This window comes from Triturus cristatus, chromosome 6 (genome assembly GCF_964204655.1).
Source record: "Triturus cristatus chromosome 6, aTriCri1.1, whole genome shotgun sequence".
In the NCBI taxonomy this organism is placed as follows: Eukaryota; Metazoa; Chordata; class Amphibia; order Caudata; family Salamandridae; genus Triturus; species Triturus cristatus.
The window spans coordinates 1,134,459,648-1,134,487,594 of record NC_140589.1 but is presented as its reverse complement, the minus strand read 5'-3'; the positions used below and the strand labels follow the sequence as shown (position 1 = coordinate 1,134,487,594).

General features: G+C 45.4%; 1 protein-coding gene across 3 annotated transcripts in view; it reads right to left on the bottom strand.

Annotated features, from left to right (window-relative positions):
- TBP (TATA-box binding protein) overlaps positions 1 to 27,947 on the bottom strand; it is a 336,509-nt gene that overhangs the window by 259,286 nt on the left and 49,276 nt on the right. The gene's annotated exons all lie outside the window — the stretch shown is intronic.

The window sequence follows — 27,947 nt, the reverse complement described above, 5'->3', positions numbered from 1 at the left end:
TGAAATTGACTCTAGAATGGCGACCTTCATCACCAAATTTATAAAAGACCCAAGAAAGAGTCTAGACCGCTCTTGGTGGTCTTGCCAGGATAAGGTGGAAGATGTCCTGGGGCCATTCACTAAAATTCTAGACCTGGCGGAAGACGCCATAGAGACGGGCCACTTGATGGACCCCGCGATACTCTTGGGTTGGGACCAAATGGCTCTTTGTTTCCTCGGAAACGCGAAGTATGCATTTTCAACAGAACGCAGACGTTCTCTGCTCGTCAAAATCGAGCCCGGACCAGCCAAACCACCCACCACAGAGGCTGGCCCAGTGGCGAACAGAGGTCTCTTCGGAGAACCGTTCACCAAAGAACTCTCTAGATTTGTGAACAACTTCTTCTTTCTCAATAAGGCTCAGCAATCCATCAAGAAAGTGTTCAGCTAGAAAATCTTTGGAGGGTCCGAAGATGTAGGGGATGCTCCTCCAGCCATACAACCAACCCCAACCCCCACAGGCTCCAGACTATACGCTCCATGCAGTGGCAAGACCAGAAACTGTTTGGGGGCTTCTACCCCTCGAGAGGCTGCAGAAAGAGCCGTGGTGGAAAAGGCAGCTTCAGCGGCGCCAATAACGCACCAGGTGGTGTCACCAGTAAAGCATACCCTTCTTTCCTACCGGGGGTGGAGGGGGGGGGGGTGGAGGGGTGCAAGGGTTCCTGCACAAGTTGGCAGAGATTAAACAAGATGCTTGGGTTCTACAGACGGTCACCGGGTTTCCCATAGAATTCCACAGCACACTGCGCCAACGGTCTCGACCTCTGGTCTTCTCTCGAGAAGGAGAGCAGATGGTAGAAAGGGAGGTGGCAGAACCCCTCCAAAATGGGGACACTGTTCCTGTCTGAGGCTTTATTAGCAACCTTTTCCTGATGGAAAATAAAGACAAGTGTTTCAGGCCAGTGATCAATCTGCTGGATTTCAATCTGTGGGTAGTCTACCGCCATTTTAAAATGGAAGGAATCCACCTTCTCGGATGTTCTTTTACCAGGCAACTCGATGGTACGGCTCGACCTGAATGATGCCTATTTGACAGTGCCAATCCCCCCCCCCCCCCACAGATGCATCCTTTAAATTTAATGGAGGAACCGGTTTTACGAGTTCACTTGTCTTTTGTTCGGTCTGTCCTCAGCACCTTGGTGTTTTACCAAGCTGTTGAGACCAGTCATGGAATGGATCCGTGCATGGGGTGTACGCCTCATAGTCTACCTCAACAACATTCTCCTGATGCACCAAGAGAAGGCGGTGTTGATCTCCCAGCTTCGGATGACTCAAACCCTCCATCACCTGGGGTTGATCTTTAACGATATGAAATCAGTGGTCACCCCAGAGCAATGCTTGACCTTCCTAGTGTTCGAAGTCAACAACGTGCAGCAATGCCTGCGATTGCCCCAACCAAAAATAAGTTTGATTTGCAGGGAACTACGCCATACTTTGGCGAAGGACACATTCTCCCGGCAGCACTTGGCTCGGATCGTCAGCCTCTTGTCGTCCTCGATCCAGGCGATCTTTCCTAGACCCCTTTATTATCAGGCTCTACAACGCCTGAAAACTCAACATTTACACCAGTGCCTACTTATACCTGGCAACTGGCCCTCTCTCTGGAGGCCTGCTCGGAGCCGCTTTGATGGTTAGAAGCAAGCATGGAACCGGAGGGCCATTTTTGGCTCAGCTCCAGAGCTGGTGATCGAGCTGGACGCCAGCCGACTCGGATGGGGTGCCAGTTGCGGGGACGTTACCATGTGCAGTCACTGGTAGGAACACGAGGAGTCTCTCCACATCAATTGTTTGGAGCTCCTGGCGTGTTCTTTTGAGATCCGGAGCCTAGTGGCCAACAAGGCGTATTGCGCCATTCTCCTAAAGAGGGACGATATCTCTGCAGGGAGATACATCAATCTTCTGAGGGGCACAAGATCCAAGGATCTGGCTAATCTGGCCATGGAATTTTGGAACGATTAGCTCAGTCACAATCTGTCCACCACGGCGGAATATCTTCCGGGACCCTTAATCAGACGGCGGATTGGCATCCCAGACACCTGCAGGATTACAGTGCCTGGAAGTTAGATCCCCTGATCTTTCGGAAACTCATGGAACATTAGGGCCCATGTTAAGTGGATCTTTTCGCCTCGTGCCTCAAACAGCAACTACCTTGTTTCTTCAGCAGGAGACCAGATTCACTCGCAGAACCGACGGATGTGTTTCTACAGGACTGGACTCCGTTTCGAGGGTATGCATTTCCCCCCTTCTCCATGATTGCCAGGGTCACGGCACTAATCAGGCATCAGAAAGTGGAGGTGATCCTGGTGACGCCGCTTTGGAGATCGCAAGTCTGGTTTCCAGTTCTACTGGAAAATTCTACGGATTATCCAATCAGACTACCCCGGACTAATCTTACGAGCTCGAACGGCAAGTTGTACCCTCTGGTCCAAGAGGGGATAATGACCCTCAAGGCCTGTAAGATTACAGGGGTCGTTGGGTCATCCCAGGCCTTCGGCGAGGGCTTCCTCGCTCATCAGGAAAGCAAAGGCAGAGTCTATGATCAAACGATACAAATCAGCCTAGCGGAAGAGGTCACAGTGTCTGCAACGGGGTTACGATGCCGATTTGGGGGGGTGGGGGGGGGGGGGGGGAAGGGGGCGGATGTAGTTCATGTTGTGAAGTCATTAGTCGGTCTGCTATCTCGGCAGGACACTTTCCTCTACATGAGATCCCGGTGGGAGACCATCACTTGGTTTGTAGATTGATAAGGGGAATTCAATTGTCTTTTCCTCCACGTCAAAAGTATTCCTCCTTATGGGATGTAAACATTGTCCTCAGACTATTCCAATCCTGGCAGGATAACCGATGTCTTTCACGGAAAGAACTAATGGGAAAGCGGACCATGATTTGTGCCTGATTTCTTGTTAACGGGTATCAGACGTACGAGTGCTAGAACTATCTTTTCATATTTTCACGCCAGAAGGGGTGTCTTTTACGACTGGCCAACGGACAAAATCCAATACTAGGGTGGTTCAATATGCGGCATTTCCGGATCACCTTAAGTTGTGCATGGGACGTTGCCTCAAGGCTTATGAGGAAATGACGGAAGCGTATCGCTCCCCTGGGACCTCACAACTTTTTCCTTCATTAAAGAAACCTTTCAAATCGGTCTCTTCCGCTACAATTGCACGCTGGGTTCGATGGATACTGCAGGAAGCTAGAATAGCTACCGCACACTCCGCAAAGGGTGACATGGCTTCAAAAGCATTCTCACTGGGGAGTTGTCTAGAGGACATCCTCAGAGCAGTAGATTGGTCCTCGGATTCTGTTTTCAAGGCTTTCTATTTCAAGCCTATCTCAGGCATGGCCTCGCTAGTGGTCGATCAGCTTTGAACTAGCATAATCCGAACCTCCCGTCCGGACATAAAATATAAAATGTCCTAGCTATCGTGAAGGAAAGTTTCAATTCTATTAAGGACGCGAAGGTTAGGATTATTTCACCCCAATGCACCTTGCCTGTTTGTACCCTCCCTGGGCATCTACGCAGTGAACTGTTGGATAAGTAGATCTACCTTTCGCAGGATTATATGGCTTACGTTGGTTATTGATCAGGATTTATTGTTTTCTCAGATGTGTTTGAGATGTTCCTTTTGTGGCACTGTCTCCTATGTATAGATGTGCTCTATTTTACACAGTGGTTGTACGTTCTGTTGGCTCTTCTGTTTTTTTCTGATACGATCTCTCTTGCCTTCGCAGGGTCGGATCAGAAGCAAGATTATGAATCGTAAAACAGGATAACTTTTGTTTCGCCTGAAGAAAAAGGAAGTGCTGTTCCTTACTACTGTTTATATGTGACTATCTCAATGGTTGTTACTGGTTCTAATACAAAGACTCATGGGATTTGTAGTCTTTTTTGTATTTGACATGCTGATAAGGCTGCTGAGCGGAAAATAAAGGAAGAGATACGCATAAGCCTCGCCTTCGCGTCCTTTAAAGAATTGAAACTTTCCTTTACTATAGCTAGGAAATGTCATATTCTTGCACGCAGTCATCATTCAAGCCTTTTCCTCACCTTTCCTTCAGTGTACAGTAGATATTTTGTAAGCAATGTTAGCAAATCAGATGTTTTCTTAAGGCCTCACCTACTGGGACCACAATGTAATTCTAATGAGAACTTATCCTTAAATTGTAACCATATGGTGTAACAGGAGCACAAGGGATTAAAAATGTTATTGTAACAGTTTTTGGGACAGTGCGGACAATATGATTTCAAAATGTATCGTTCTTTCTGTAATATGACCGGTGCACTATGAACTTTGAACGTTGACACCTAATGTTCTGTTGCTTTTCTACCCTATAAAATGAGCTTCACCTTGAAGGGGTTCACTTCCCCTGAATTCTAGAAGGCGATCGCCTTCGGTCGGTCCAATCTTTGACTTCTCTTTTTACTGAGTTGCATTATATTCTGTTCTATTTCATTAATGCATTTTATTCTGAGCTTCATGCTTTTATAAGAGTAATGAATAACTAATTTTGTCATTTATTTGCTTTGTGTAATGCCACTAAATGTTCGATAAACTCTCATGGTTTCATTTTAATACTTATCAGATTGAACCTTCCGTCTTGCAGCGCAAAATAGTGCAGCCTCCAGTCCCAATTATATCAAATCTTGCGTTATCTAAGATTTTTTTGATTATACTGATAAGGAAAAGGTTATATAATATGAACATGAGTGCAGATTTTTTTTTTTTTTTTTTTTTTTTTTAACATCCACCTGACTTTGTACAACGTTGTTTGATGAATTTTCCATGTACATCCTGACATTGTACATTCCAGGTCAGCAACTGCCTGTCCCACCCAGACCAATACTTAATCTGTCTGCTGTTCAACAGCAGTCACAAGCAGGACAAGCGATATCTGCACCAAATGTACGGACTACCCCTCAGGTACATTTTGTACCAAAGCTAGTGACTGAAAAAACATCTTCTGCACCCCAATCTGCTGGAAATATGCCTGCAGGTATCCCACCTTTAGTTCACAAGCAAAGTGGTAGTTTGAGAGATAGGAGTGGGAATTGGAGGGACATACCTAATTCTAGTTGTGGATCACAGAGAGGTGAACCACAAAAGTTAAAAAGGATAGCCCATGGTGTAATAAAAATACACCACTAGAGGTGTTACACTTGTGGCATGATGTACAAGGTCACATGATCCCGTCCCCAGATGTCCCACGGGCTGTTGAAAATTGTTTGCATTGGGGTGTTAAGGTTAGAAGAAAATATCAAAAAAAATAATGGAGAATATCCCATGAAGGAAATAAGCCCCCTTCCTGCACCCCATGGTGGTGTTACTGTTCATAACCCCAGTACTCAATTTGTTCATACTCCGTGGAGTAGGTATGAATTAATGGCAATAAAGAAAGATTTACCAGACTTTAGGAAAAACCCAAAGGGGTTTTATGAACCCTTGGAGTCAGCCATTAAATTATGTGTAATGACATTCAAGGACTTGGATCTATTGTAGGATGCCTTACTCCCCAGTGTAATATGGAATGGAATACTTAGACATGATGATGTAGCGCACTTTGGATATGCTTGGGTACATTTTGAAAATCTTGACACATAGAGAAGACCAGGAGACAGACCAGATCAACTTATACTTGATTTACCTAATCTTATTATTGCTAAATTGCTACGAATAATACCAAGGGAAGATGTAAATTGGGACAAAAACCTACAGAAGAGGTCTCAGACTATTTCTCTAGGATGGAGGAAATATTCAGGGCTCATAGTTGTCAGGATTTAGCAACTGTCACGGGGAAAATAATGTTTGGTGACAAACTTGTGAATAATTTGATCAAAGAATTAGGAGAGTTGATTAAAGTACCAGGGAAGACCTGGCCAACTAAAAAACTGGAATATCTTTTGATAATGGCTACATATTATGAGAATTACCAGAAAATAAATAAAGAAAAGAATGATAAGGAACTGAAAGAATTAAAACAAGCATTTGCAATGCAATAGGTCTCGCATTATTAAAGTTTGAGCTATTGGTGTTGCATTATTTAGCAATGCCAATAGCTCAAACTTTAATAATGCGAGACCTATTGCATTGCAAATGCTTGTTCCTCGTAGTTGTGGCAGCAATCCGGCCCTATTGGTATCTTCTTCATTCTAACCGTCCAAGAGTCCTTCTATTTTTCTGCAGGTTTTAACGTGAAGTTATTGTCCTGCAATTCAAGATACATTCAATTATTCATTAATTTGTGAGTTTTATATAGGGCGAACGTATTCAGCAATACAAGCATTCATGCATGTTAAAATGATCACGCTCAAAGAACTGTTCAGCTGAAAAGACTTCAGTTCGAGCTTTCTCTTCCTAGTTCAGGAATTCAGATTTTGCTCTGCTTCTTTTTTCTGTCTCTGGTAATCTGAAGCCTCTTGATATTTCCAGCAGATGTTAGGGTAAATTAAAGGCTCACTTTCTGCACCGTATGGAAATACTATGTTATGGTAGCATGGACTGTATTTGTTACTTTTGTTTTGCCCAGTGACGATAAATGCACCGGAGAACTCTACGTTCAGTAGGACACCCACACAGTCTGTCCAGGAGAGGGTGAACAAAACCTCCAGAGAAAAAGAGACCACAGAAAGGTTTATAGAGACCTGCAGTAAGTGCAGAGATGGTCAGTAAGTACAAGGTTGATGACTTGATCTGGACTACAGGTAGGCGAGCCAACAAATTAGCATAGAGAGACGAGCCTAGTGCCTGGCTTGGCTCTAAAATACTGTGCACGAGCCGAGCCATGACAATATTTGGAGGCAAGTCAAAAATATGGTAAACGTCCTTTAGGAATTTAAAAAATGTGGATTTTTTTTGTTTTTTAACTTGCGGAAAATGTTCACTCTATTACATCAGAGTGCATCATTTCATATAGAGATATTTATTAAAAGTGATATGTTTTAAGCATGAGTTTAGAAACATTACTGCCCCTTCACTGTGACGACAATTGCCACTGGTAAACAAAGAGTCAAGTCATTTCTTATGTGTACCCGAAATGTGGCCTGAATTCTTATTATATATAAAACAACATTACAGTCTATTAAACCAACCTCGGGAGGGTTTCGTGCAGCACTTTCTGAACTCAGAAGTTGGAAGGTGCTCTTGAATGTGATAATGAAGGAAAAGGAGCCTTCGTGAAACGAAATAATTGCCTAGAATCACACAATTTGGGCAAGTGGGGAAGCTGGGATTGATCTCAGGCCATCTAGATTGACATACTGCAAGTTAACATACCACAATCATTCTGTTTACTAATCATTGTAAGTCTCATTATTAATGTGTGTAGAGTTAATGTAAATGTTTGTAATATTGCCAAACGTCTCAATACTTTTGGTACATGCATTGACATGACCACTACAGATAATCTTGACTCAAAAATAGCATGCCTTATATAAAAGTCAAGTATGCACAATGAATAAAGAAAAGCTTTGGCAATAGGTTTTTCCTATGAGGCATGTTGATTTTAGCAATGACTTTTCACCATGCTCTACAGTAGCGTGCCTTTTTTACAGCATGGATGAAAATAATGTACGAACCTATGACCAAGACATGCCCATTGCGTCATTTTGTAGTTTGTGCCAAGGTGAGCTCTTATGTTCTTTTTATTTACCAATACAAAATATATTAGTAAATAATAATTTGCCCAACGTGCTTTTTGATGTAGCGCTAATGTGCTTTTTAAAAATAAAAAATAAAAACTGGAAAGTGGGTTGGAGTGGAGAGCGAGCATGGGACAAGGCAAAAAGGAGGCAGGAGGGTGGGAGAGAAGGATGTGTGTAAGTAAGACGAGGACACGTGAGAGACAATAATGGGGACGCACATGGACAACTGAGGATGGGGAAAGCACACGAAAAGCGAACGTTGATAGGTAAGCACAAGTACGATAGAGGGCAGGCGGGAATGGGGAAAGACAGACAAAAAAGGGCAGGCGGGTGATGATGGGGAAGCACATGGACAACGCAGGGGGGCAGGGTAACAAGAAAGGTAACGGTAGGTGAGTGAGAGGGAATAAGCAAGAATGGCAGCTGGGGGATGGAGAGCAAGGCGAGAAACACACTGGTGCGCAGAGGAGCACAAAGTACATGAAGAAGACAGCTGAAAAACACATACGCTCTCATAGAGAGCTTAACCAAAAAGAAATAACAAGTGCTTGAAGAGGGAGCAGTGGAAGGACACAAGTAATGAGTCCGTGCTCCAGGGGAGGGACAAACACCAGAAGAGGAAGGAAAGCCCACAAAAGCTGATCAATAGGAAGCAAGCAAATGAAAAGCTAACAGTATGTGTTGCAATAGGACGCATGCCCTGTATTAGGTGAAACCTAACAAAAACCATGATCAGTGACATAGCAGAGGGCAGAAAGCAGCTGTTGGGTAAAGCCAATAGCTGAAACATATGTTAAGAGAGAGACGTCTGCATAGAAATTCACATGCCATTAGTCCATTAGTCAGGAAAAGGAAGGCATTGCGAAATCGGGAATAAATAAGTAAGTTGCTGGACTGATGTAAAGATTTTTGCCACTCTAGAAGAAAAGACTTTATGCAGGTCTCTCACCTGGAATCAACACGGTAACATTTCCTGCATTAGTTTGGTACCCTCAACTAGTGAAGAACAAGGGAGTTGCCTAGGGTTACCTTGTGGTATATCCAGGGCCATTGAAATGTTGTGGTTCTCTGGCTGCAGCAATTGCCCCATAATTATGGATTTCTCGCATTTCCCAGCCTGCTGCATAATATGCAGAGTTCAATTATAAAAAACATTTCTAGTGCGTGATGATGCAGAGAGGCAGATCCTTTGCAAAGGTTAACTGCTCACCACTTATTGCTATAGTCACATGATAATTGATAGGAAACTTTTTCCCAGACAGTATTAATGCTAATTAAAATGATGACAGTGAAATAATAATGCCACAGGTTATTCTGCATTATAATACATAAATTGCCTGTTCTTTCCACATGATTTAGTCAGCTCAGCCGCATAATTTGGTGCTCCTTTGAGCATAGTTCCAGTGGCCGTCTGTGTTACTGTCTAGGATGTTATGCAGGTTTGGTTAGGCAAAAGCAGTAGCAGAATCCTGAACGCCTTAGGCCAGATGAGGAAGTAATTCTAGTGTGAATGAGGCCCTATACATTGTGACCTATTGGTTACAGCAGGCAGGGTAAGTAGGCATGCAAGAATGGCCCAAGTTTTTCCACTGTCGCTATCCACCTACCAACATGTTTAATGCACAGCTGAGGCGGTCTACAAAAGTAATAGTAGGCAAATAAAATGTATTTCTGCAAAACTTCCATAAATACGAAGTTCGATGACCAAAGTCCTGCAACCATATCGACTTGTCCTCCTTCAAGCTCGTATAACAACATGCCCTAAGTGGTCTTTACAAGGGGTGGCAAAAACATAATTACATTGGAGACGTGTGTGCCATGTTCTGCCTCCTAGCAGCCTTTCCAGGTGGAGGTCTTCTCAGTAGACCCCACACACATGCTGCGGCCCCATGTATAGCAATCTAAGGCTGTTTCTATGCTTTGAAGGCTCATTTGTGTCTCTGTGATGGTCTCAAATTAAATTATCTCCATGACCCTAATCCTCTTAAACTTCAATTAGAACTTAAAACTGTTAAGGATTTGTGTCTGATTTACTCTTCTTTACCGCCACTACCACTCAGCTTGTTTTCTTACATCGGCAAGCGCATGGTTAAAAAAAAAAAAAAAAAAAAGGAGTAATTATTTCATCATGCGTGGTGTTCTGTGCTCGGATTTTGTCGACTCATTGTTAAGCCGAAATGTAATTCTCCGGGGATAATGGACAGATTGCCAGAATGTTTACGATACTACAGAGTGTCTTCCATTCGAAATATAGAACGTACCTGCAGGTACGTCACACGCAGTGTGCTACTTCTTGGCAATAATATATTTAAAAAAAATAAACTTACTGTACACAAATCACTCTGCCACAGCAGTACATCTGTATTCGCGATATCACCCTACAATAGTTAACCAGTTGTATGCTAGTCTGTCACAGGACTTTCTCTGCGCCAGTGCTCCAACCCTGCTGGCTGAATCTGGAGTGAAGGTATCACCGCCGCCGGCCCGATTCGGCACGAAAACCGGAAGTCAGGCAGCGTCATGCCTGTCGTGGGGCGGGACTTCCGCCTTCCGCGGGAAGCCCGCGCGCACGGAGTGGCTGTCCGAGAGGAGAAGTGGTGACGTGGGGCTCCCATGCCTGAGGGAGAGCCCCGCGGTGGCGGCAGAAGTAATGAGAAGCCCTGGGTCAGAAGTGGCAGCAGAGGCCGCCGATGCAAGTGCGGGGCTCCCATGAGTGAGGGAAGCCCCGCGTGTTCCAGGTCATGTGAGGCGGAGATTAGACCAGGGGAGTCCTGAGACGGAGCCTGTAGCAGCCACAAAAGAGCCCGGTGAGTGGGGCTCAGTTGTAACGTGGGGGCTGGTGTGTGTGTTTGTTGTTCAGTGATCGAGTACGCGTGCACTGGCTGGGGGTGGCTGTTTGGTGGCGCAGTTACTGCATGCAGCTGGCTTGCGTGGACGGAAGGGGGACTGGAGATGTGCACACGTGCGAGTTGGTGTACGTGCGCGTACACCAACTCAAATCCGCCAAAGCCTGCGCGTGCCCATCTCCTGTCCCACTTCCGAGGCAAGTCAGCAACAATAGATCTCGCTGGCGATAGCAGCGCTTCGCGCTGCGTTCGCCAGGCGAGACCTAAACAAAGGTTTTGCTAAAGCAAGCATTCCTAGACCAGGGAAAACAAACAGGTATGGGAAATGTGAGGGGAGGTGGTCGTGGAAGAGGGGCTGGCAGAGCCTCATCAGCTCCTGCACAGCAAAACAGAGCAGGATTAGTCCAAAAATCAGTGTGCCTATTGCTTTCAAGAGGGTCATTGGAAGGATGGATGCCCTTGCCTACAGGGCAAAGCAACTGTGGCAAGAGGACGAGGTAGTTCAGTGCCAAGGGCTACAGGGAGAGGTGGCACAAATAGGCAAGATTACACCCAGCGTCAGAATGACAATAGATGACAGAATTATTTTGATGGTCAACAAGTTGACAGAAGTTTTTATACTGAAGATTTTACTGACATTGATTACAATACCTTTGAGTATTCTCAATAGGACAGCAATGGAAAGGGTGGAAATAGCATCATGATTCCAGTTAGTCAATGCAGGTCCATATGTCACCATGGATATAGAAGGGGAAATACGCAACTTCCTTGTTGATACAGGTGCCACTCGCACCTCTGTGGCTCATGACCAATTTCCAGGGGCAACCCTCTCCGGCAGAATGAATACATCAGTGGGATTCTCAGGTATCCCCATCCAGAGCTCCATCTCCAAACCCCTAGATGTTACTATAGGTCCCTTCACCACCTCCGTTCCATTTGTGCTCACTAAAAATTGTGGTGAGAACTTATTAGGTCTGGACCTATTGGAAAGACTGAATGCTTGCATTTATTGTTCTCTTGATGGTGTCTTTATATCAATAGCACCTGATAATTTTAGCAAATGTTTTACAATGACATTTGTTACTCACCAACCACCTGAATTACAGGCAATTGATAAAACAGTGTGAGCATCAGAAGATAATGATGTTGGTAAAATAGACATAGATCCCATAGTAATCACTGTTAAAAAGGGTGTTCCCTTACCCCGCATTCCTCAATACAAAATATCCCTGGAGGGAGGGGAAGGTCTCAAAGAGGTTATCTCTGATTTATACATAAGGGGATAGTAAAAGAAACAGAAGGCAGCACATGCAATAGTCCTATACTTTATGTTCTTAACAAAAACACAGAGGGAATCCCTGATAAATATAGATTAGTAATTGATCTTCGAGATATTAATTAAATTGTAGTACCCCAATATCCTGTTGTTCCTGACATGAATTCAATTTTAACCATGATTCCGTCTTCAGATGGATATTTTACTGTGCTCAATTTAAAAAATGCATGTTTTAGTGTGCCCATTGCTAAAGGAAGACAATACCTTTTTATCATTTTTATTCCAAGGGTGTTCCCTAAAAAGTACGCATGCTCCTCAAGGGTATACACAAAGCCCTAGTATTTATAGTCAAGCTTTGAAAATACAATTAGTTCTTTTATCCCCTCAAAAGGCTCTGTATTACTCCAATACACTGATGATCTATTAATTGCCTCAGATACAGAGGAAGATTGTAAGGAGACAACAGTTAATTTGTTACATCATTTAGCACTCCAAGGACATAAAGTGCCCTTATCTAAACTGCAAATTGTCAACAGGAGGTTGCCTATTTAGGTCACCTCCCATCAAAGGAGGGTAGAAGACTGCACCCACAAAGAATTGATTTGGTACAGAAAATGAAACATCCCCAGACCCAATCTGATGTTCACGCCTTTATAGGTACGACTTCCTTTTGCAGGCAGTGGATACCAAACTTCTCTTTCATTACAAAACCTTTGAGTGCTCGAACATCTAAGAATATTAGTAACTCACTCCCTTGGACAGATATGCGAGCATGCTTTTCAACAACTAAAAAACACTTCATGCAATGCACCTGCTTTGGGTAACCCCGATTAGTCAAAGGAATTTTTTTGTTTGTCCATGAGAAAGATGGCTGTGGTCTATCGGTTTTAACACAACCCCATGGGGGGAGGAATAAACCTTGTGCTCGTTTTTCCTTCACATTGTATCTAGTAGCTAAGGCTTGGCCAAATTGTTTGCGCTCCGTAGCAGCTGCTACTGTTGCAGTCAAACAATCTGAAATACACGTTCTAGGTCACAATTTGACAGTTACGGTACTGCACGCTGTGGATGTGCTACTAAACAAAACTCAGACCCAGCCCCTGACCAGTGCACGTTTAACAGAGTATGAGTTAACACTTTTTGCTCTAAATACAATTCGGAAACGTTGAAAGGTTTTGAACCCAGCCACAATGCTACCCCTCCCCAGTGATTCAGGGGAAGAACACCATGATTGTGTGTTCACCACTGAAGAAGAGACCAAGGTACGGGTAGACCTAACAGATACTCCCATATCTGACCCACAGAGAGAGTTGTTTGTGGATGGTTCATGTTTCAAATTACCAGATGATACAAACACGGTTGCATATGCCATCACCACTTTGAAAACAGTGGTAGAGTCATGTAAAATACCGCAAAAGTCAGCAAAAGCAGCAGAAGTAATTGCCCTTACAGTTGCATGTGAACTGAGTAAAGACCTAATTGTAAATATTTATACTGATCGCTAGTACGCCTTTGGTGTTGCCCATTCATTTGGACGATTATGGAAAAAAAGAAGGCTTTTTGACCTCACATGGTAGAAATATAAAATATGGGGAATTAATAGTCAAGTTATTAGAAGTTGCCATTGTTAAATGCAGTGCCCATAAAAAGGTTATTGATGAGGTGGGTCAGGGAAATGCTTTTTGCAGATGAAACAACCAAGCAAACAGCCAGATCTGAATATAGTTTAATGTACGTTACAGGACCAGCTAGAGGAGTCCCTGAAGTACCAATGTTTAACAATACCTTAGAATGTGTTAGAGAGATACAACAGGAAGCTACCATGGAAGAAAAAGAGGTATGGCAGATTAGATGATTCCGGATGTTGGATAGATCTGTCAGAGAAACAAAGATGGATGCTTCCTAATTGTTATGTTAACGCTATTGTTACTATGGCACATAGCCTGGCTCACATTGGTACCAAATGAATAGTGGCAACATTAGACCACATATGGTTCAACAAACGGATTCCCAAGGTGGCAGAGTCCCATGTAAAAAGATGCACAATATGTGCTCCTAATAATCCAGGAAAAGGTACCCCAGCCCCGACAAGCCATTTTGCGCCTCCAGATTGGCCCTTTGAAATCCTGCAAATGGATTTCATAGAAATGGTACGAGTGGGCAAGCTCAAGTATGTCTTAGTGGCGGTTTGCACCTTTAGTAGGTGAGTGGAGGCTTACCCTCTACGAGATAACACAGCCTTAAGTACTGCAAAAATACTCCTGAAGGAGTACTTCTCAAGATTTGGTTTGCCCAGAGTGCTCTGGAGTGACAATGGGGCACACTTCATTGGCCAAGAGATGGACCTGGTCTGCAAAGGCTTGCAGACAAGGCTAAAGTTTCATGCAGCCCACCATCCACAGGCTGCAGGCCTAGTGGAAAGATACAATGGTATCTTGAAAGGAAAATTGGGAAAGATATGTGCTGAAACAAAATTAAACTGGCCTAATGCTTTGCCCATAGCTTTGTTTTCAATGCGCAATACTGAACACTCAAAAATGGGTTTATCCAAATTCCAAGTAGTCATGGGGAGGCCTGCAAATGTATGGGGTGTACCACTAAAAAGAAAATTTAGTGAAATTGAATATCCTCTGCTTGTTGATTATTGTGACCGATTGACTAAAGAACTGCGTTTGATTCATTCACAGGTGAAGGCCAGTCTCCCTCCTTGTCTTGAAGGTTCAGGTCATAATCTGAAGCCTGGAGACTGGGTCTTCACCTGTCACTTTTAGAGGAAATCCAGTCTTGAGCCACGCTGGAAAGGACCGGTGCGAGTGCTACTCGCCACTGCTGTAAAGTGCATGGGACACAAACACTGGTTGCATGCCCACCACGTTAAGAAAGCTCCATTGCCTTTGTTCTATGATCAATGTGTGTAGCAAGGAATTCCTCCTCGGCAAGTATCTTTTAATGATGGCGAGCTGATTGAAGAAGGAGAAGTAGCCCATCCACTGGTCAACTTCACTCCTGGTGAGCCCAAATTGATACCAATACCTCTATTTGAGCATCCGGATTGTGATTCGCCTAGGTATAATTTGAGACCTAGGTCTGTCAAAAACTATAGACTTTGAATGAAAAAACTATCTATGGAGAGATAGCAACCCATGCTGGTGGTAAAGACTGCCAACATCTGGACCTGTACATAAGCTTGCCAGTGAGGTTTTGCAGTAAGGGACATTGAGAACTCTTGATGTTCTTTGGTAGAAAAGATAGGGATTTTTAGGAGGTCTTAGCCACTGTATAAGTTGGCCTGGTATATGCTGTCCACTAGTTATAGTGAGCACCTTGCACCAGTCCAAACAACCCTTATTGATGATAGGTTTAAAGACAACCTTTATTGAAAGCTATCCTAGTGGTAGCTATGGAGAGCAGCCTTCAGGCTACGTCTTGGAGTGTAAAGCAGCTTGGTTTACCAGATTATAACCTCACGAATCACTAAATGAAATGAGAACCACACAAGGTATATATAAAATATATGTATTTATTTCTAAACACTCACTACTAATCACTTTATGAGATTAGAGTCCAAGAAGAACAAGTTACTTACCTTCGATAATGATATATCTGTAAGAAAAATTAGTTAGTGTTAGATTCCTTACCTTAGAATATCCCCAGACTTCAGACTGGATCCGGAAAGTTTGCTAGCAGTACCTCTGCGCGTCAGTAGGTGGCGTCGTGCGGCTCCGCGTCCGTCACTGGCGTCGTATGCGCCGAGATGACGTCACGGAGATAACTTAGGCGACACCCATGCACGCTGACGTCAGTTCTGTACACGACTTTGAGCCAGGAAGGCAGAGCCATGCACGACACTGACCACTGGCGCATAAAACTTGGGCCCTAAAAGGGATAAACTTAACCCTAGAAATCAGTTCGTAGAACGCAGCGGATGGGCGGGGCGGTAAGGAAACTAACACTAACTAATGTTTCTTACAGATATATCGTTACCGAAGGTAAGTAACTTGTTCATTTGACAGTAGCACGTTAGTGTTAGATTCCTTACCTTAGAATAGATACCCCAGCAATACCAACCAAGATCACACCAGAAAGTCCTGGAGAACAGAACGGCCAAAGAAGCCGTCTCTCCGGACTTGGCTGTCAAGGCAATAATGCTTGGTAAAGGTATGCAGCGAGGACCATGTAGCTGCCTGACAGATATCCTGCAAAGGGACTCCCCGTCACAGAGCGGTAGTGGCTGCCGGCGTCCGAGTAGAATGGGCACGCAGCCCCACAAGAGGCTCCTTTTTAGCCAAGGAGTAACATACAAGTTACTTACCTTCGGTAACGTTGTATCTGGTAGAGACGATTCTAGCCGCAGATACCTTAACGTAGAGTTATCCTTAGGCGTGAGACTGGATCCGGAAATTTGTTTGCCACAGCATCTCTGCGCGTTGGGGGCGGTACTACGCGACCCCACCCTGATGTCGTCCGCGAACGTGACGTCAGCGAGGTCACATAAGTCCCACCCCGGCGCGCTGATGTCAGTTTTCTTTGGAGAACTTTTCCACGCCACAACGCGGAGCCATCACAAACAAAACAGTGAGAGTATGGGAACAGTGTACGAAAAAAATCAGTGAAAAAGAAAGGGAAGAAAAAGCAAATGGTGAGGAACAGCACCATTAGGGACAGTGCCAAGCACTGCGTTACTGAAAGTCATGGAAAGAAAAGAGCAGAGCACCACTCTGAGAAGCAACCCTGCAAAGCGAAGGCGATATCCTCCCTGGAGGCAGAAAAAAATGTGAAAAATGTGGTAGCACACAAAGTCTGCAACCACAATATAGAACAGTGAAGGGCAACAAGTCCGGAACAGGTGAATAACGACAAATCACCCCAAGACAACATCATCAAGGAGTGTTGTATTCCCTGTAAAAAGCTAAGGGCTGAGGCACAGCCAAGAGACCTCAACCCCGAGGATTGCAGAGGAGTCAGAAACCCCAAGCAAGGAAACAAAAGGGAGAAGATTAGGAGTAGGCCTCACACTGGAAGAACCAGGGTGCAGGGATGCAAAAGTACACATGAACCTACCGTCCAGTTACCAGAAAAGAAGGAGTGGAACAAATAAACTGAACGAAGCATCCCGCCAGGGAGGAAGTGAAAGAGGGCACCCGCAGAAGACAAATGCCACCCGGAAGGAGGCGAGTGCAGAAGACCAAGCTGAAGGGTCCTCGCAGAACAGGGAGGAAGGTCGTGAAGGAATCTGCGGCTAGAATCGTCGCTACCTGATACATCGTTACCGAAGGTAAGTAACTTGTACATCTGAGAGACACTACTAGCCACAGATTCCTTAACGTAGAATAGATACTCTTGCCATACCCAGAGGGGAGGAGGGCTGTGAGAGAACCTCACCAGCTTGGAAAAACACAAGGTCCCAACAGGGGATGTGTCATGGGGACAGGAAGGACGGCCCAGCCCCCTCCAAGCAGAAGTAAGCAAGAACAAGGAGAAGGGAAGGCCAGGATACCACAAGCCTACCCGAGGAGCAAACGGCGTCCACCAGAAAACCCGGAGGGTCAGACAGCACCAAGCAAGTACAAAAGGAAGAAAAGAACCACCCGCAAATCCAAGGACAAGAGGTGGAACGGAAGCCGAGCCCCCTCAGGAGAACACACACAGCGAAGGGGACAGCTGAACGGGTGTCAGTCCCGAGGCAAGGAACAAGGCAGGAACGGCCCCACAGCCGATGAGCGCAGACGTGAGAAGGAAGATACAGACGCACAAAGCAAGGGACAGGAGCACACGGTTACACGCCAAGGCCCTCGGAGGTGGACCATAACTACCAGGCGTGCGCAGCAGGCAGCTCATAAATATTATGAAGTATTGAAGCCATGCACATACCACTCCGTAACGCGGACCCTACGCACAGGGGCGGCCACTTGCTCGACCCCATTTTCTCGAACTTAACCAATTTTCATAGCCAAAAAGCTCTGCCTCTTCTCTGACCATTTTTTAGTTAATTTTAGGTTGGTGCTTGATTCAGTCACCGGCTATCTCCTTACCCAAAGTTAGGAGCAGAAATTGGAAGATACTTGATATTGAATCTTTAAATAAACACCTAGTGAACAATGCCCCTGATTTGTCACCCATCCAAATCTCCGACACAGCCTCCATCCACACTTGGATAACGGCATCTGTGAACACCTGCCTTCCCTTATCACTTAAGAAATTAAATAATCACCATCCACCCGGCCCATGGTTTACCGAAGAAATTAAAAAGCAAAAAAAAAAAAAATGCAAGGCTTTAGAAAGACGTTGGAGGAAGGACTATGCCTTAGAATCTAAGCAGTGCCACAAAACTGCAAATAGAGAACATAATGACCTTTGTAAAGCAGCACGTGCGGAATATGTGAACAAAACTATCACAGCAGCACAAAATAATGCTAAAGTCCTGTTAAACTAGTTGAGGATCTCTCAGGAGCAACCTGCCAACCGGTACCCCCGACACTTGATGAAGCGCATTGTGAAATTGTGGCTAAATTCTTCATCGAAAAAGTAGAAAAGATCTATGCTGAACTTGAGTCTTCAACTTCCAAAATAGAACAGAACTTACCAAAACATCCCCCACGTCTGAATGTAACAGTCCAGTTTGGCTAGCGGATTCGGTGTCCACCAGGGAAATAACTAATTGGCAACCCTTAGACCGCTTATCTTTCAGCTCGATTTTAAATAGTTTTAAATCAGGCTCCCCTAACGATCCACTGCCAGTCAATATCCTTCAAAAACGTAACTCCTCTTCATTAAGAATCATCATGGAGCTGCTTAATACCTCACTGAGGGAAGCCATCCTACCTGCAGAATGGAAACACGCAATGGTTCTTCCTCTTCTGAAGAAACCAAATGCGGATCCAGCTGAGCCCTTAAACTTCCGCCTCCCTGCTTTCTCTAAGGTCCTAGAAAAACACATGAATCAACAGCTTACACGGTTTGTGGAATCCAATAACATCTTACACGGGTCCCAATCTAGCTTTAGAGCCGGTTACACCACATAGTCCACTCTCTTAGGAGTTACCGAAACAATACTTCTGCTTCTGGATAAAGGGGAAACGGTGGCACTCATTCCATTAGATCTGAGTGCCGCCTTTGATACGCGATTCCATCCTACCCTCCTTAATGCTCTCCAGTCCCTGGGAATTGTTGGATCAGCTTTGGAGTGGATCAAAAATTTCCTCTCCGACAGGACTTTTCCGGCCTTCTCTCCATCGGCTTGCTCGAAGACCTATGCTTCTCCTTATGGAGTGCCTCAGGGTTCGATACTTAGTCCTATGCTATTCAATCTTTATGTCAGCCCCTTAGCTACCATCGCGGAAGAGGCTGGGTTGTCAATCTTCTCTTATGCAGATGACACCAAGCTTCTTTTTTTCTTTATCCGCCAATGACAAATCCAGCGTTTCACCTTTACAGCTAGGGTTGCAAAAAAATCGCCAACTGGATGCACACAAACTGGTTAAAGCTAAACGGTGGAAAGACTGAGGTTTTGATCATGGGGAAGGATAAAGATGTTTGGGGCCCACACCACTGGCCACCTGTAATGGGTGAACTTCCTAAACCAGTACAAACTGCACGTAATTTGGGCATAGTGATTGACTATCAGCTAACCGTGAAACAGCAAGTAGCTAAGACCACTTCCATTTGCTTCACTATTCTCAAATGGCTCCGTAAGATATTATGGATGCTGCCTGAATCCACCCAAAGAACAGTCATCCAGGCCCCAATCACATCTAGGCTTGACTATGGCAACATCCTCTATCTAGGAGCAAATAAGGAATTAATACGCAAGCTGCAGGTGGTGCAGAATTCTGCGGCCAGGCTACTTCGTCAGGTATCTAAAACATCCTCCATCACAGGCATTTTGCGTGATCTCCATTGGCTCTGGATTGGGCAACGGACACAATTTAAGGCCTTGTGTTACATGCATAAGATTAAGCTGGGTACAGCACCCCATTACCTTTGCTCCCTAGCCCAGTTATATCTCCTGCCCCGCCTACTTCGCTCCGCATCCCTAGCCAACTTCACAGTTCCCAGATTCAAACTTTCTTGCATGGGCGGACGCCCCTTCTCGTACCTGGCCCCAGTGCTATGTAACTCACTACCTGCCCGACTCCGCCACGAAATCGGCCATAAAAGCTTTCGCAAAGTCCTGAAGACCTGGCTTTTCAGCCAGTAAATAGCTTATCCGTTTTATCTGCAATCTGTCCTGTGCGCTGGGATACCTCCGGGTAGCTGTGCGCCTTATAAATTTAATTTAATAATAACAATAATAATAATAATAATAATAATAATAATAACTATAACGTGCCTGAAACCTATGTTTTTTTCAGAGAATTTCAAAGGTTTTTCAAATGCTAGTTTCTAACTATGCCTACAGCGGTAGGACATGTGAAGAAAGAAGAAAAAACGCACAGAAATAAGCAAAAGAAATGCAGAAAGACAAAGAAAAGTGCAGGAAGAAGCAAGACATGTGCAGAAAGAACCAACAGAGGAGCAGAAAGAGGCTTTGTTCCAAAATCATCCTGTGCCCACAACTTTTTCAGACGGGTACTGGTAGTAACTGACTGACTAACCAGGCCTAGAGCCAGTGCCATGCTAAAAGACACTTAGAATACAGTGAAAACACCTACATACACCAGGGAACACTATGCGTTGGGGTACCCCGTGATTAGCATGACCTCCTCTGTAAGCCCCTAGTATATAATAGGGCAGGGGATTAAAACTACCTCTTAACCCCTTCAGCGCTGGGCGAATTCCGCCGCGGTGCTGAAGGGTTCGAGCGCGGGCGGGACCATGACGGAACGGTTCCGTCATGAGCACAGCTCAACCGTGGCTCATGACGGAACCGTTCCGTCATGAGCATGGAAGGGGTTAAAACGCGCTACGGGGCGCGTTTGCACACATGTCACATCAGGCTGTGCAAACGCGCCCCGTGGCGCGTTTTAAGTTGGGAGATTAGGTCCGCTTGAATCCTGAGGGTTCCTGGGGTCAAACTAGCCCACGAGGTACCTCCAGTAAGCGCCACAGAGCGTTGCAGAGAGGTGTAAAAAGGGGCGTGGCCTCTGAACACCTGTCTGCAACGCAGCTTCCTGGCGCATACTGGAGGTACCTGGTGGGCTAGTTGGCCCCCAGGGACCCTCCGTATTCAAGGGCAATTAATTTCCCAACTTACAACGCGCCAGGGGGCGAGTTTGCACAGTGGTGAAGGGAGGGGGCGGGGCCTGAGGTGACATGTGTGCAAACACGCCCTATGGCACGTTCTAAGTTGGGGAATTAATTCCTCTTCAATCACGAGGGTCCCTGGTGGCCAACTAGCCAACCAGGTACCTCCAGTAAGCGCCACAGGGCTGCGTTGCAGAGAGGTGGGCCAGACCACGCCCCTTTTTACACAACTCTGCAACGCATCTCTGTGGCGCTTACTGGAGGTACATGGTGGGCTAGTTGGACCACAGGGACCCTCAGGATTGAAGGGGAATTATTAGTGCAAACGTGCTCCGTGGCGCGTTGTAAGTTGGGGGATAAAGTCCCCTTGAATCCTGAGGGTCCCTGGGGTCCAACTAGCCCACCAGGTACCTCCAGTAAGCACCACAGAGCTGCGTTGCAGAGAGGTATAAAGAGGGTCGTGGCTTGGACCACCACCGGTGGTGGAGGTTCTCGGGGCTCCGTTATGGACTCCCACATTTAAATTTTAGTGCCCCGGGGAGGTGGCAGTCCACGGGGCAGCCATGTGCCCCCCGCTAATTTATGAATAAAAGCCCCGGGGGTGGCGGTTCCCGAGGCAGTGTGGGGGGCCCACACATTGTTACTGCCCCCAGGACCTGGCCCACCCAGTGACTTCAATTAAACGAAACACGGGAGTCCACCCCCCCCCCTGGTTGGATTCGCACACCCAGCGCGAATTCGGCCGATTTTGTTTTTTAAATGCTTTTTTGGGCCCTGGGGGTCCTTGTGGGACCTCCTGAGCAGGCCTAGGGGGTCAGGGTGTTTCTACCCTGCCCCCTTTTCTTGTTTTGCGCGGATAGATATCGAAACTTTTATTCTTCGATTTTCTCAGCAACTACAGAACGGATTTACACCATTTAAAAAAAAGGTCTGTTTCTGAACCAAGGGCTACCTTTTTGCCAAATTTGGTGTAATTCCGTTCAGCAGTTCGGGCTGTAGTCGTGTAAAGTTTCCTATGGGAAATAACATGGAGAAAATGGGTTTTGGGACACCCGCCCTTTTTCTCGGCCCCCCGCTTACCGAATCACCCCGAAACTTTCACGATAGGAGCTGACCGTTTTGAAAATTTCACGAAGATTCATCAACCGGCGCCAAAGTTATTGGAAAACAAAAACGAGTTTCCTATGGAAACTAGGTCCTAACTATAACTACCTACTGGTGACCGCCAGTAGGATATAATTATATATATATATATTTTTTTTTCATCAAAGTGCTCTTGCGCTCTTGAGAGGGCACTCACGGCATCCCAGCAGTTCTGCTTTTCTCGCCTCTCTCAGCTCTCATACCCTTTCTCCAAGCATGTATCCAAATCCCGACGCGTTTCTAGGCCATTCCGCCTCTTCATCTGGGGACAAACGCAGAAGCAGACAGGAAACTCGCCTCTTGTTTCCATTACTTTTTATTGGAAATCACCGCCCTAAGTGGGCGTGGCTCGCCATGTTCACCATCAAGCATGATGGTATACGTAGTCCCTGAGGTGAGTTGTAAGTCTCCCTATAGTAGGTTGTGTGCTTCTATGTTCAATTTCAGTCCATTTTGAAGCCTTTAGTAGGAAAGGTTGGAGAAAGGGCATGAGAGCTGAGAGAGGCGAGAAAAGCTGAACTGCTGGGATGCCGTGAGTGCCCTCTCAAGAGCGCAAGAGCACTTTGATGAAATATATATATCCTACTGGCGGTCGCCAGTAGGTAGTTATAGTTAGGACCACGTTTCCATAGGAAATCCGCAACATTCTATTTTGAATAACTTTGGCGCCGGTCGACGAATCCTCGCGAATTTTTCAAAATAGGTGGGGCGCTACGCTCCGCTCCTACCCTGAAAGTCTCGGGGGGATTCGTCAAGCGGGGGCTGAGATAAAAGGGGGGTCCCAAAACGCGTTTTTCCCATGCATTTTTCCATAGGACCTTTAGACAGGGCTACAGCCCGAACGGCTGAACAGAATTACTAGAAATTTGGCAGAGAGGTAGTCCTCAGGTCAAGGAAGTGCCTTTTGTAGGTTTGGTGTAAATCTGTTCAGTAGATTCTGAGAAAATAGCCTTTAAATCAATATATATATCTGAGCCAGATTACGGTGCGCTTACGGTGCGCTTACGGTACGCTTACCGTACGCGTACGGTGGTGTGCGCGAGCGGGATTCTGATTGGCTCTTAGATCTTAGTAAACATTCGAATCGGCCGAAACCAGGAAGCAGCGTCCGCCATTTTCTCTCTCGCACTGAGAGTGTGGATTAAAATACAAAGCACAAAAACATGTAAAGGGGCTGTTTGGACAGCTCCAAAACACCTAGCCATGTTGAGGGAGTCCCCAAAGATCCCCCAAGGCCAAAAACGGAATTTTTATTTTTTCGCTAATTTCGCCGATTACGCTTACCGTACGCGTACGGCAAAAAAATATAAAAAAAAAAAAATTATCCACACTCTCCCCACCCCGTGTGCAAATGGTGCCCGAAGGGCACCATTTGTGCATGGCTTATAAGAGGTGTGAAAAATTTAAATATTATCTTTCAAAACGAAGTGCATCATATGTCCTCCATGTGCGCACGGTGCGCGAAGCGCATCGTGCGTACATGGCCCATCTAGCGTAACGTGGGCACGGCACTAACTGCGTAAAGTGGGCGCGCGGTGCGCGAAGCGCACCGCGTGCTCACTGTGCGCGCACGGTGCGCGAAGCGCACCGTGCGCGCACGGAACGAACTGCGTTAAGTGGGCGCGCACGCCACGAATGGCGTAAAGTAACTTAGCATTTAAAAAAACGTACAAATTCACTGAAAAAAACATAGGTTTCACACACGTTATAGTTAGGAATTAGCATTTAAAAAACCTTGCAAATTCACTGAAAAAACCATAGGTTTCACACATGATATAGTTAGCGGAAATTTTACTGATAAAAAACCAATGAAATTCCCCCGTTATAGTTAGTGCAGGCAACTATAACTCACGCGACCGCAATCTTCTGCTGATGACATATGTGTCTTTATGAAAAAAAAATATTTGTAATATATGTATAGCTAAAAATTTATGGAAGAAGACATGGGCAAATAAGTGTCTAAATACAGTATTAGCATCAGCAGAGGATTGCGGTCGCGTGAGTTATAGTTGCCTGCACTAACTATAACGGGGGAATTTCATTGGTTTTTTATCAGTAAAATTTCCGCTAACTATAACATGTGTGAAACCTATGGTTTTTTCAGTGAATATATATATATATATATATATGTGTGTGTGTGTGTGTGTACAGAGTTGTTCTAGGTGGTGTTAAACTCTCCCCCCGATTACCAGGGGATCAGTAGGATCGGAATTTTTCCTAACGGTCAAAAAATGCTTGAGTGTTGGAGACTCTTACGCCCCTCCTACTACTCTACTATAGATGAGAAAAAATTATATACATTATTTTTTCTCATCTATAGTAGAGTAGTAGGAGGTGCGGAAGTGTCTCCGACAGTCGAGCATTTTTTGACCGTTAGGAAAAATTTCAATCCTACTGATCGCCAGATTATCGGTGGAGGGGGGAGAACTTAACACCACCTAGAACAACTCTGCACCCGGACTCCATGGGGTAGGTAAAATTGATCTGACTGTTATTGCCTGGGGACAGTATTACCTTACATCTATAAGGGTTCCAAGTGACCGATTGTCACTAGTGGAGTTTGCCATTGGCCGTAATGTTATTTTTTCCTATCTATTTTATTGCACTGATTTAATATTGCTTCAAAAATCTATAGCTCCAGCTATATGTATGATATCCCGTTCGTTTTGGTGTCTGAATTAGGATACAAAATACACAGTCTTTTTATAAATTAGTTTCCGATTTCTCTCGAGTGTGTCAATTACTTATCCTCCATGTTAGTACTCAGAAAAGCTTAACACATGTTCCTCTATTAAACCCTGACTGTTCTTTGCCATTCTATCAGGACTAAGCTAAGGATTTATTAGTATGAATTCAAGAACCACCTTTGGGGTATTGTAATAATATTACGTAGTAAGGCCACCCAGTCATACCACATAATAATCCACTTTAGTACACAATGATCCATGGAACAAGGAATTGGGACTTTAAAACTGACCCAGGTGATACTAGCATGCATGCGTTACGAAGATTCTGTATATTATTTGTGGTGTGACTTTGTCTACAAACACAAAGTATAATAATACTACCTTTTACATAAAAGAAGAGCCTTGGAATGCTTGACCAGCGCTACCACAGAGTGTCAAATGCTGAAAGGGTTTTTGGCCCAGTTGATCAGATCCCATAGTAGGCCAGGCTATGAGGAAATCCGGAATGAAAGGCCTAAACCCCCACGGTTGGGCCCAGTAACACCTGCCTGCTCTGTAGCCCTCTCAAAGAAGTTATGATAACTTACATCCCAGTCTCATCAACCTGCCGCTAGTTCTTTGACACCTTCTGTCTAACCAAACCAGACTTCAAATCACCACAGCACTATTCACTGTAGTTTAAGCCTGCTGCATTAACACCATCACACATTTCATACTGCATAACCTCTCATCCTGGGTCACACTAATGACATTCACCTCAACTACCCTTACTGGCATTCAAGATATCTTAAACCTTAACTCTGGAAGATACAGTAAACATATTTACGCGAAGTTACTTTCGCAAAGGAAGCCCGTCAAATCTAAAAATATTTATCAGTTTTACCTGACCTTGTACCCACAGTCTCACGCTCAAAAGGGCTCAGAGACCCCAGCAGCGCAGGACGCACTCTCTGCTTGTTTTGCCAGTGACTGGGAGACTCCTGGCACCTTTGCTCTCCCAAGAGGGAGGAGCAAGCCCCCAGTCTCACACTCAAAAGGGCTCAGAGACCCTTGCAGCGCGGGACACTCGCAGGCCGCGCCCGGGCTAAGCCCAGGCCAAGGGCAGGCCCGTCCTAGCCAGTCATTGCCAGGAAGAGCCAGGGCAGGGCAACCCCCTGACACCCGGTCCTAGGACTGAGCTGCCGTATTTGTAAAGTGATGTGAGCTACCATCATAAGGCTTTCAAAGTGCAATGTGCAGCTTACTATGCTTCACTCCCTCGCTAGTTGGGAGACTGCGGGGAGAGCCAATTTGCCTGCTTTTACTGCGGCGCGTAGCAGGCATCATTGGTTCACGCCAGGAGGCGCTACTAAATCTCCACGGGCTCCCGCAGCGCCCGTCAAAGCCCAAAGGAGACCAGGCTGGGCGTACTCTTGTGGGCATCACATTTGGTAAAATTATTCCAGAAACAGTGCATTTGGGAGATAAGCCGCAGCCCACCGTCAAACCGTAGCCAAGTAAGTCTATAGTGGCTTTTTTTGTTGTACTTGGAGACTGCCACTTCATTCTGGGGTTTGACTTAGCTCACAAATAGCCAAACGAAAACAAATGGGTGATAAGGAGGGTACACCGAGGTCCCTCCAAAATTCCACATTGGACTGTTTTTTTGACGCGTGCTGCTAGGGCCCTGGACAAAGAAATCCTAGGGGTTGAACGCAGTTTGTCCATGGAGGGTGGATTGCTAGTTGTCCCGAACTCAGTACAAATCTTGAATAGATTTCCAGGGGACACAGAAAAGGAAATAATGGCTAGTACAATGTCAGCAGACGATCAAGAAACCCCTGCAGACCACTCATCTCCACCGACTCCAACCCTACCTATGATAAGTGAATTGCCATCTAAGAGGAAAATAAAAAAAATAAAAAATCAGGAACTGCCGATAAGAACTAGAACTAGAGCAAAAAAACAAAATCAAGGGTCCACCGCATGAAGGGAGCATGAATTCACAAAATATAACTGTCTGGTCCCAATCTTACGTCGGCAGCCGCCAAAGCCCTAACTGAGCAAGACAGAGACACTAATCATGAACCTTGATAATATACTTGTAAAAAATCTTGCACAATTTTTGAGAGGATGGACAAGCTAGAAAAAAGTGTGGGTGTTATTGAAAAAAATGTGAATAATCTAGGTGGGGCTGGATCAGCAGAGTCTACAACTTTAGATTGCCCTATTTTGGGGGGAGGGGGTTCTGAATTTGTTGGACAGCCTAATGTGGTTGCCGGGCGCTGCTGTCTAACTATTCAACCTCCCTCTGTAAATATTACAAGGGAAAATGCAAATGTCTTTTTGGAGGGTACATCCCAAGGCAAGCATGCGAGTCAAACAAACCAACGAAACAGGGGGAGGAAAATTGAGAAGCAATCCTAACCCATGTGAGAAAGTGCCATCTTTCTTGCATGGTATGCCCCCACTTTTTGCTGAATCTACTTTGACTGAGTGTGCCCTGGACTCCTGCCAATCAGGTGCCCAGGGCCTATGTTCCTTCCCTAAAACCTAAAACCCAAATTGGCAAACCCTGGCCACATGTCAGCCCCTGGTAAATGGTACCCTAGGTACCCAGGGTCTTGTGACCAGGGAAGGCCTCTAAGGGCTGCAGCACTTATTGTGCCACCCTTAGAGGCCCGGTACCCTAACACAACCACACTGCCCTTGCAGGCTGAGTGTCTGGGTACAAGACAAAACAGAGAGTCGACATGGCACACATCCCTGTGTGCCATGCCCACAACCTACACTGCCCTGGCATACATCAGCCACCCCTCTAGCTGGGTGCCCTATACCAGTGGTGTGGGCACAGGAGCATGATCCTTGTGCCCCTACAGTACCCAGGTCCATTCCTGGACACTGTAAGTGCAGTGCTGCCATTTAAGAGTATATGGTGCTGGGAGCTCGTCAAACAAACTCCACAGTACCATGATGGCAACACTGAAGACTGAGAAGTCTGGTATCAAACTTCTCAGCACATTAAACCCGCACTGATGCCAGTGTGGGATTTAATGTACAATGCACTACAGAGGACATCTTAGAGATGCCCCCTGAAACCTAACCTACAATCCACGTCTTGTATGGGAGGCTGCCACACAGCAGACATGTTG